Source organism: Typopeltis vanoorti, chromosome 19, assembly GCF_054136105.1.
Source record: "Typopeltis vanoorti isolate ZY-2024b chromosome 19, IOZ_Tvanoo_1.0, whole genome shotgun sequence".
Taxonomy (NCBI): Eukaryota; Metazoa; Arthropoda; class Arachnida; order Uropygi; family Thelyphonidae; genus Typopeltis; species Typopeltis vanoorti.
The window spans coordinates 45901239-45913261 of record NC_143567.1 but is presented as its reverse complement, the minus strand read 5'-3'; the positions used below and the strand labels follow the sequence as shown (position 1 = coordinate 45913261).

Sequence of the window (12023 nt, the reverse complement as noted above, 5' to 3'; positions counted from 1 at the left end):
CACTCCTAAATCTCGTGCCTCATCAATTTCCTGGAGCACGGTTCCACCAATGCAGTAAACTGCCGCCAATCTTTTCACCCCAAAATGCATAACCTTACATTTTGCCACATTAAACTGACATCCATTCTCCTTAGCTCAGACCTCCAATCTATCCAAATCATCCTGCAAAATTTTGACGTCATCTGCATTCACTATTGCCCTACCCAACTTCGCATCATCCGCAAACAAATGAACTGTTCCTCTCAGATCATTTCCTATATCATTTATGAACAAATTAAACAGCAGTGGTCCAAGAACAGATCCTTGTGGCACACCACTAGTCACAGGCCGTCTTGTGGACTCTACTCCCGAGTAAACCACTCTCTGATATCTCTCCGTCAACCACCCTCCTATCCATCTCACCAACCCTATGTCCATTCCCATATGCTGCAATTTACTGATTAGAATTCCATGTGGAATCCTATCAAAGGCCTTGGCAAGGTCCAGTAGAATCACCGTAAACCCATTACCCTTATCCAGTTCAGCCGTCACTGTGTTATAATACGTGAGCAAGTTACTGAGGCATGACCTACCCTTCACAAAACCATGCTGTCCCCGATACAGTATCCCATTTTCTTCTATCCAATCTTGTATTTTCCTCTTGACTATTTTCTCTAAGACCTTGACAATGATTCCTGATATGCTAATCGGTCGGTAATTTACTACAGCAGTCTTATAAAGATGTTTCATACTGTTTACAATGGTATCCAGCAGCTTGGTTGATAAAAACAATCATTGCAATTGCAAAGTTCTCTTAGGTCACTCAAGGTTTTGAGGAGGGGGAAATTGAGAGTGGCAACAAGTCCACCTAGAGCAGTGGTGGTGAACCTTTTTATGTGCAAGTGCCAAAAATTTACAAATCGCTGACATGGCAGCATATGCCAAAAATTTACCAATCAAGTTGCTGACATGCCAGGCAGTTTTTAATAGGAGAAAAATTAATAGAAAATTAATCTAACTTAATTTATTTATAAATTTATAATATATATATATTTATTTATAATATATATATATATTTATTTATAATATTTTATAATTATTTATAATTTTATAAATAATATTTTATTTTATTTATAATATTTTTGATATATAAATTTATATTATTCAGTGTAAAATTCATTATTGTATTATTAAATTGATTTTAATGATGTTGGTTTGAAGGAAAAAAAAACGGTAATGAGAAAAATATTTATGCATTGTAACTCACCACAGAAGTCAGCTGAGCAGGGGAAGCAGCAGAAGGATGTCAACTTGTCGGCGAAACGCTTACTATATTTACTTGAATATAATTTGTCCTTGAGTATAACTCGCACTGCTGATTTTACTTTATGAAAAAAGACATTAAAATGTTTTGCATATATCTCGCACACGAAAAATGCTTGAACATTGGAACTTTTTCACTTGGTTAGACTATAAATTATATATTTAGTTTAATCCTTTATCCAAGTGTAAGCAAACAAAGTTTGCGCCTGAAGTATCTTCAGGTCTGGGGCAGCTCGTGGCAAAAGTGAACTGACTTCACATCACATGCCTTAGTATCCCATAATGCAAAGCACATCTCCTTGTGGACATGTATAATACTATGCAGTATGGGAAGGGTCATTTCTGTGTTAATAGAAATGACCCTTCTATTAACCGATCTGAAGAAATGACCCTTTATTGAGGTCTCTTCATGGGAGCCAGAGGTGATACCAAGGTTGAAGTAATGCAGAAGTCATATTTTCACACCTTATTATTAAATTACTCTGGATCAGAGAAAGATGTTGGAAGTGTGACACCTTTTGGCAACTGGTATAGGAAAATATGACTTCTCCTTTACTTCAACTTTGGTATCACCTCTGGGTCTGGTTCCCACTGAAGAGACCTCATGAAAGGTCGAAACCGGTCTGGGTAGTGACCCTTTCCATTATGAATAGCATTATACATGTCTGCAAGGAGATGTGCTTTGCATTATAGGATACTAAGGCAAGTGATGTGAAGTCAGTCTACCATTGCCACGAGTTGCCCCAGTCCTGAAGATACTTCAGGTGCAAACTTTGCTAGCTTACACTTGGATAAAGGATTAAACTAAATATCTAATTTAATGTTTGAACATGTTCAAGTCGAGGCGATAACTTGCAGCCATTATACTGCAGGTGCAAGAAAAACAAGTAGTTTTATTGTATCCCTGAATAAGGTACAGAGGCTTTTACAGTCTGTGTAATATATTTCTCAACAAACATTGCAATTATAATAAATTTAGTTTAATCCTTTATCCCAGTGAGAGCAAACAAAGTTTGCACCTGAAAATATCTTCAGGATTGAATATGGTGTTGTACTACCTTACCCCGGTAAGGTAGTACAACACCGAGCAACTCGTAGCAAAGGTGGACCAAGCTAATAACACTCCTATCCCCGTATCTCCCATAATGCAAAACACATCTGCTTGCGGATATGTATAATGTTATGCATTAAGGGATTGGCCACTACCCAGACTAGTTTCGACCTTTATTGAGGTGACTTCAGTGGGAGCCAGGCCCAGAGGTGGAGATACCAGGCAGAAGCAATAGCGAGGTGATCTTTACCTATAGGAGTTGCCAAAAGGTGTGCCACCTTTTTTATTAAATTACTCTGGATTTAGAGAAAGATGTTGAAAGTTTATTTTTCACTTGGTTAGACTATAATAAATTTAGTTTAATCCTTTATCCAAGTGTGAGAAACAGTGCAATTACAGACAGCTGAAAAAAAAATGGCGCTAACTAATGAATCACATGTCTTCTCTCACAGAAACTATGCTGTGTAGACTCAAACAAAACCATATGCTTCATCAGAAACACAATATCTAACTAAAAACTACTGTCCAATTTTTCAATTACATGAAATAAGTGTTTGTTTTATTGCATTTGAAATTCTCGATGTCATTATGACAGATCACAAAGACTAACTTTAAATAAAATTCTACCACGAATTGAAACATGCCATATAATGTGTGTGTGAGTTCATCTGCCAGTTCAAATAAGCAGCAATAAAATTCAACCAAGGGTTGAAACTTTGTGCGAGTTGCGAGTTGGTAATGAGAAGTTACGTCGGAACGACAAACAACACCCCTTCGTTAATGTGTTAAAACTAAGAAATATATGGTGAATGTTGTTATGAGAGTTTCAGATGTTATAGAATTCGGTTGAAGAGAATTAGTATTTCAACACAACAATAGTCGGTTGTCTTTGGGTCGTGTGATCTTTTGTTAATACTGCACCAATCATATGCACGTCTTCATAGCTGCTCTCTCATGTAAAACAAAATTTAACTTGTACATATTGTAACAACTAAAAAAAAAGGCTGAATAATTGATAAGCGTATAAAAGGATATCACCTGTAAATCGTTGACGTGCCAGCAAAATTCTCAGACGTCCCACCTCTGGCATGTGCCATAGGTTCGTCATCCATGACCTAGAGCAGTGTTTCTCAACGTGTGGTAAGCATACCCCCCCCGGGGGGGGGGGGGGGTACGCAAAAGGTTTTTAAGAGGGGTACATGCCAATTTTCGGCTATGCATCATTAACGCATGGAATCATTATTAAGAAAAAAATAATTATTTTAAACGTATATATTTCTCAATAAATTATATATTATGTCTCAATTCTCCTACTGGATTTATAAAAAGCAAAAAAGAGAGCAATATGCAAATACAAGTAGCTGTAAGCAACAAGAAAATGTTGATATTGTATTTGAATCAAATGAAATTGATAAGGGTGTGTCATCTGACATCTCTAGAAAACCAACTAGGAAGAAGATGAAAAATCTTCGTAAGTATGATATGAATTACTTGAAATGTGGATTTTCATAGACAGGAAATGAAGAGGAATCTATTCCAAATTTTGTTCTATTAAAAATAAATCATATTTTTTTTACATGAACATATAAATTCAAATAAAATAGATATTTACAGTGAAATATACTTTATTTATTTATTATTTTGATAAAGGGGTACGTGGATATCTGAAGTTTGAGAAACACTGACCTAGAGCATCCCAGACATGCTGAATAGGATTACAGTCAGGAGACCTGGCTGGCCAATCCAGATGTACAATAGTCTCTTCTTGAAGATATCAGTCCACAAGTTTCGCTAAATGAAGATGAGCATTATTGTCTTGTAAGATATATGTCTCCCCTATTGTACCCACAAACGGATGAACATAGGGGTCCAGGACCTCGTCTCTATAAGATGCAGCATTCATAGTTCCATTAGGAAGCACATATAGTAGAGAACATATAGTACAGGTTAATACAATCTACTGATTCTGTCCAGATCAGAGCATGACTGCTATTTTGTACAGCAAATCAGGATTCATCTGTAAACAATACCAAACCACCCCCGATTAGCTGTAGATCCAGCTGATGTGGAGCCTGACCCATTTCAAATGTTCTCTACTATAATGTGGGGATAGGAACACACAAACTACTGGTCACCTAGCATACAAACAACCTTTGTGAAGCCTTCTGTGCACAGAGGAAGCAAATACCAATGTTCCTGTACACAGACGTCAGATCACAGCTGATTCAGGGTAGAACTCCTGTTTCGGTAATCAGATAATTGGAGAGATCAGCCAGCCACCGTGATTGTAGCCCATGGCCTTCCTTCACTGTATGAACTATGTTACATTGAATAAGGCCTTGATCAGGGCTCATATGGATTGTTGTGCACAGATTTGGTTGCCAGGTTTTTATGGTGGTGATGAGGATATGTTGGAAAAGGTTCATGGAAAATTTGCAAAAGTGGTCAGTGGAGAACGAGGACAGATTGAGAGAATGTAAGTTACAAAGCCTCGTGAATAGGAGAAAGGAAGTAAGGAAGGGGGGGGGGGGGATATGATTGAGACATATAAGCTAGTCAGGGGTTGTTATCAGGTTAACAGGGAAGAGATTTTTCATAATGGGAGAGGTAGAACAAAAGGCCATCCCTGGAAACTGTATAAGGAGGATGTGAGCAGAGGAATGCGGAGCATGTTCTTTGCATGGAGAATGGTTGGTGAGTGGAATGCATTGCCTGAGTGCGTGTGTTGTGAATGTAGGCACACTGAATCAGTAAGGCACAGTTGGATAAGCATTGTGTGCAACAGTGTGTACCTCCTACGATGAGTCTCTGACTCCATGAAGGTCAAATGTTAATAATAATAATAATAATAATAATAACAACTCACATGCAACTATCTGAATATCTTTGCCTGACTTTGGCCTACCTCTAGTCTTATCACATCAGGCAGCTATATCCAAAAAGTTTGCCATCATGAAATGTCTTATTCTCACTCAAACTCAAAAACTTCTGCTTTTATGCCATGGCTCATTTGCATATACTGCTGACAGCAACACTCATTTGTATGCATTAAACAGACACAGTGTCACTATTTACATAATGTCATAATTCTCATTACTTTTGTTATACAATGTGTTTACATATATTTGAAAGCTTCAATTTATTTGGGTAAAAAATTTAAATTCTTTCGAAGTTAAGTGTAAATAATACCTTTTACTTCAGTATCAAGTGTAACCAAATATGACAATTTAAAATGAGAATTGAACTGGTAACCTCATAGTTGTCTAGAGAGGTCATGTGGCACTTGCAAGTACATAAACAGATGTGCATTATTTGTGGAGACTAATTTCTTTCTTCCAATAATGTTTACATTGTGACAAAATTGGTTAAATCTCACTTGGTATTTTTCAATAGCAATGTACTGTTCCCTCTGCTGGTGAATTTTTATTAGACTCCTGTTAAGTCTAATAAAACTCCTGTTCACTAAAAAAATTCAGAACTGACCTAAAGATTAACAATTAAAACTCTTTCCTGGATACTCAGAGTCATTTTATGAGTTGATGTAACTGTTGGATACCATGTCACACTACAATATTGCAACTTAATTTGCCTATCACCATCAAACTGTTGCTGCAATCAGTGTTGTCAAATTTTATTACTAAACTTCCATCTTTAAATGATACTTATGATTTCGGTATTATCTATATTGATAATCAGGACTCAACAAATTATGCAAAATCGTACTCGGCACAAAAAAAATGACCCCTCCCCCATCATTTTTTAATGATAGTCAATAAGAGTTATTAATGTTGCTTATCATTGTTTAGAAAACATTTTAATTGTGTGAGAACCATTCAAAGAAGGGAAAGTCAATAAATAAGGAGAGCAGGATGAACGGTAAAAACAACATTGATTTTTTTAGAAAATATAATATGTTACATTAATTTCTGTTATGAGAATCAGGGGTTGACCAATTATTCTAAACACTACTTGTCATGCAAAACATTTACTCGACCAAGATCACTCAGTATTTTAATGACATGTCCCAATAAGTCAATAGGAGTTCCACAAAATAATCAATAGTGCCTGTATCATGGTTGAGAAGTTAATTTTTATTATTATTACTGCTGCTGTTATTATTATTATTATACTGGCATCTTCATAGAGTCCAGTGACTCACCGTGGAAGACCCAAACTATCCACACAATATCTGTTATACCACTCCTTGAACTCACTGACAGATGAAGCACTCACAACTGCATTAGGCAATGCATTCCACTCATTCACCACTCTCTAACCAAAAAATCTAGTCCTCATATCCTTGTTAACCACACTCTTACTTAATTTCCAGGGATGACCTCTTGTTCCCAACTGCTAAAATATATCCCATGCATCAATCCGATAAAACCTTTTTAGTAACCTAAATGTTTCTATCATATCCACTCTTCTCTGCCTATCAACCAACTTCTGCAACACACAAATTCTCAATCTATCAATGTAGGAGGCATTCCTCAGAGCACTCACTAACTTGTTCACTCGCCTCTGAATCTTTTCCACCGCTTTCTTATCTCCAAGAAATCCAGACGACCAGCCCTGAGCACAGCAATCCAGATGTGGATGCATCAATGACTTATAAAGAGGAATAATAACTTCTTTATCTTTGCATGTTACTGTGTTCTTCAATAACCAAGTAATTGTATGAGATACCCTAGACAACTTAGCAATATGCCCTCTGAACTTCAACTCCCTATCCACCAACATCCCCAAGTCCTCATCAATTTCCTGGGATACAGTTCCATCAATGTGGAACTGTATCCCAGGAAATGATTTGGGATTAAATGATTACAGCTTGTAATCATTTAATCCCAAAATGCACAACTTTACACTTTTCCACATTAAACTGATATCCATTATTCTTTTGCCCATACTGCCAGCTTATTTAAATCATCCTGCAAACTCTACATTAGCAAACAACTGAATATCTACCCTCTAATAATTTCCTATATCATTTACGTACAAATTAAACAATATGTGCCACAAGGTTCTGTGCAAACACAGAACCTTGTGGCACACCACTGGTCACTTGCTTCATTCTGGACACGGCTCCTCCATAAACTATTTTTTGGTATTTATCCATGAGCCATTCTTGTATCCGCATCACCAGTTTAATAGTCATTCCCATTTGTTCTGATCTGCATAAGAGTATTCCATAGGACAACCTGCCAAATGCCTTAGCAAAATCCAGCAGTATCACTGTGTATCGTCCAATTCAGTTGTCACTCTATTATAAAAAGTTAATAATTACTATGGCAAGCTCAACCTTTCACAAAACCATCTTGCCCACTCCCCTCAGTACACTATCATTTATTATTATTATTACGTGACACCTCCAAAGAGTCCAAGGACTCATCAAGGGAGTGCACCTACTCTACAACTCTTCACCTCCACCACTCAATCCACCTACACCAACACCATCTACTGCCCACTACTATAGTATTTTCACAGACAATCACAAACATCCATGCCCAAGGTGGGATTCGAACCCGTAGCCTTTTGGCAGGAGAGCAGATACACTAACCACTCGGCCAACCAGGCCGGCTAATCTCACACAATTAATAATCATCTACCCATTCCTGAAATCTGTCTTTAACCAACTTTTTCAATATTTTTACCACCACTCCTGAGATGGTGATTGGTCTGTAATTTTAACAAAATATTCTATTGTATATTCTTCAGCAACCAGCCAGCTAGTAAAAATCTATTCATGAGAGGATGAGAATATTTGTGAAACCATGACTAGAATGGTTCCCTATATTATGCATATTCTTCTGTATTTTCTTAAAGTTAAAAAATAATCTTATTTAAAAAGTTATTTTTAATTAAATAAAAAATATTGTGTTTTGTTCAATCTGCAGCTACTTTCCAACTGACTAAATACACTCACATGGGCAAGCATATTTGTTAAGCCTTGTGATAATCATAATAAAAAAGAAAACTAAATTTTTTTATAAAACTGAAACCACAGCTATTTCAGAATGAATAACTCATTCCATCTCCAGAACCAACACCAAAACAAGAATTAAATTATAAAAGGAATAACTCATACAACAATCAACTCATTCCTGGTAAGTTCTGTACACCAAGAATCAGAATCTACAACTGGATAGGTTTTAAATAAATAATTAAATAAATTATGCATTTCATCATCTATAAAAAAAAATGAATAAAACTGAATGTGAGAATTACAGAGAAATTTCTCTACTAAGTGTTCCAGGTAAGATTTATGCAACTTAACAAAGGTTGAGAAGGATTGTGGGAGGGAAACATGGAGAAGAACAAGCTGGGTTTGGACCAAGTAGAGGTTGTCAAGAGCAGATTTTCACTTTAAGACAAATAGTTGAGAAATTGTGGGAATATGTCAAGTATCTTTCATCCCGCATACAGACAAATCGGCCTTGAGAACACACGCAATTTACCAACTAGTGGTGTGGTGGGCAGTAGATGCTGTTGGTGTAGGTGACGATGGTAGTAGCCATTTGTCGTAGTTCATGAATGGAGTGGTGGTGGAGACAGAGTTGTAGAGTAGATGCCCTAACTCAATGAGTCTTTGGAATACTTGGAGGTGTCATGTAGATCTGGAAAAAAAGCATATGACAAGGTACCCAAGGAAAAACTTTTCAAAACACTACAATTATATGGGGTGAATGGAACATTATACAGAGCAATACATAGTCTATATTTAAGTTGTCAGTCAGCAGTTAGAATTGAAGGAAAATCCGGAGGATGGTTTGATGTAAAATCAGGGATAAGACAAGGATGCACATTACCTCCATTCCTATTCATCTATATGGATCACATTATGAAAGAAAGTGACATCAAGCCTGATGTTAGATTGGAGATGTCCAATTTAGCTCTTTGCTTTATGAAGATAATGTACTCCTAAACACATCTAGTGCAAGTCTCCAGGATTCACTAACTAAATTGAATAACAGCTGTAACAAATTAGGCATGAAAATCACCAATAAAAAGACCAAAACTATGAAAATAGGCAAGAATATAGAAAACTTCAGCTGCATTCTGAATGGCAATCCTATATAACAAGTAAAATATTTCAGGTTGATTGCAGCTATGTAGGCACAGTTTTTAGTGAAGATGGCAGGTTAAATCTAAAAATAGACAACAGAATAAGCAAAGTTGGTATGGTGGGTAACCAGCTGAATAAATTTATAAGAGAGAAATTAGCCAAAACACCAAACTAGCAGTATATAAAACAGTGTTTAAACCAGTTTTAAATTATGGATCTGAGAGTTGGGTTAGAAATAAAGCAATTGATCGAAGACTAGAGACCATAGATATGAGGGTTCTGAGAAAAATTAGGGGAGTGAACCGATGGCATCAATGGCAGAATGATATTAAAAATAAAGATATTAGAAAGGAACTTGACATTATTAGCATTCAAGAACATGTCAGCAGAGCTAATCTAAGGTGGTATGGCCACTTAAATAGAATGGGTGAGGAAAGGTTAGCAAAATAGGTATTTGATGTCAAGATGGCAGGAAAGAGACCCAGACAAAGATTAAGGTCTAGGTGGATTGATTCGGTCAGAAGTGACTTAGAAGCACGAAATGTTAGATATGACAATATTGGAGTTCTCTCAAGTAATAGACTGATTTGGAGGCAAACAGTTTATAGGAGATTAATAATGTAAACTTAATCTATAGTGCTGTCATGCTAACCTGAACACCCCCTTTGGGGTACAGTGGCGCACCCAGAGGGGGCGGCTACCATTTTATAGTGTGAAGTCTTTTAGGTTGAAGATTATATTCCTATAAGCCACAGGAAAATTTTAATCTGGCTATAAAATCAATGTGTGCATGTGTGTATATATGTGTGTGTATATATATATGTTTGTGTGTGTGTGTGCACTATTGATTGTATACATCAATAGCAACAGTACTGTTTCAACAGGAAATTTCGTATGAAATTAATGAACTTATTATTTATTTCCTAAAATAAGTTTAGAAAATAAATTTTAGTTTAGTTGCTTAAAATTTAAAAATTTTTGGGAAACCAGGATAAAATAAAGTTTAATAGAATAATTTATTAATTATTTTAGTTAACTAGGTCGTCATAACTAATTTAATAATGGTCTCCACATGGGACATACACCCTTCTTGATTCTCATCATAACGAGCTACCGGCTTTATATCGGCGTTTTTCATGCGAAGGTGAGTTAGCAGGTCTAATACAGAGATAGCAGGGCTCATCGAATAGGAAAACAGGTAAATCAGCCAGAGAACTCGCACCATTAACAGACAATAATACTGTATAGTAGTGTGATTCAACTCTATAACGTACGTGTGCGTGTGTTGTCAAAGTTTCACCATTTATTATTATTATTGCACGGACATCTCCATGGAGTCCTAAGACTCATCCTGGGATTTCTGCCAAAGTATTTACGATGCGATAATGGTGCAAGCTGCTATTCCTTCAAACTATGGGTTACTAATAGTTGTGCAGTTATTTAGCATTGAAAAATAATTAAGTAGTATATATGCACATAAATTATTATATATGGGATTTGTTTTTCCAATGAATATACAGTTGACAACAAACGCCTTATTAAAAAAAACACTCCTATTTACAAATTGTTGAATTAATAAGAGTGAAAACACAAATACACGTGTAATTAATAACGTTATAATTTAGTTCGTAAACTTCACTTCCCATCATCATTTAAAAAATGAAACACAAATTAATAGTAATAATTTAATGCCATAAAAGAGAAAATTAAGTCTCGCAATTACTTGTTGAACGCAACATATTTTGTGTTGTTGTTCGTACACAACCGAATATGATAAGCATTTTACGAATTTCAATACTGCGGTTCGCATGAAAAAAGGAAAAGTGAAAAAAATAATAATAATAAGTCAGCTAAACATATATATCTACATGTGTATATACATTGCATATATATTTATGTTCAGCTCATTGTCTATTTCACTCCTCCCCTACAAACAATGATGGGAATGGGCCAATGACATTTAACAGCAGACAGCATATACTCTCACTAAGTGAAGAACAGGTTGCACTTACTATGGAAAAGGTGGAAAGGTATTACTCCAAAATATTTAAGTATTCTTAGAAGAACGTTCTCATTGCTATTTTGCACATTTTACATATCGGCTCTAGTTCTACAATAAAATGCACTACGTGAGCGTGTGTATGCACTGAAATTAAAACAACGACCATTACAATGGAACGGATGAATACAAGGCAACTTACATCAGAACCAAACAACACTAGCCCAGCATTTTTCCGATTATTGAGTTTTAACTAGAGGGCGGTGCAACCGTTTCAGCTTAGAGACCAAATGGAAAAGAAGGTTAATTAAAATTTTAAATTCACTATAATTGCTAGTACAGTTCCATAATGTTAAAATGTTTTTCGTTAGTTATGAACTGATTTCGCTATGTGCATATTTTTAAGTGGGCAATCGAGCATTGCACTGTGATCACGACAACAGCATCATCGTCAATTATAATTATTAGCATTGATTTTTTTTTTCGATGAGAAGTAATGAGATCAGTTAATATTTTCTTCTTCTGCTTCCCAACAATAACATCCATTAAGCTATACCTACCTTTTTCTAATGGTATATCGTGAGTACGGGTGCACTCATGTCGTCATG

At 35.9% G+C, this 12023-nt stretch overlaps 1 protein-coding gene across 1 annotated transcript in view; it reads right to left on the bottom strand.

The window, feature by feature from the left end:
- LOC150096059 (uncharacterized) overlaps positions 1–11617 on the bottom strand; it is a 91854-nt gene extending 80237 nt beyond the window's left edge. The window contains exon 1 of the mRNA XM_090409139.1: positions 11429–11617. The gene's annotated coding sequence lies outside the window, so the exon portion shown is untranslated. The remainder of the gene's footprint in view (positions 1–11428) is intronic.
- Between the last annotated feature and the right edge of the window lie 406 nt (positions 11618–12023).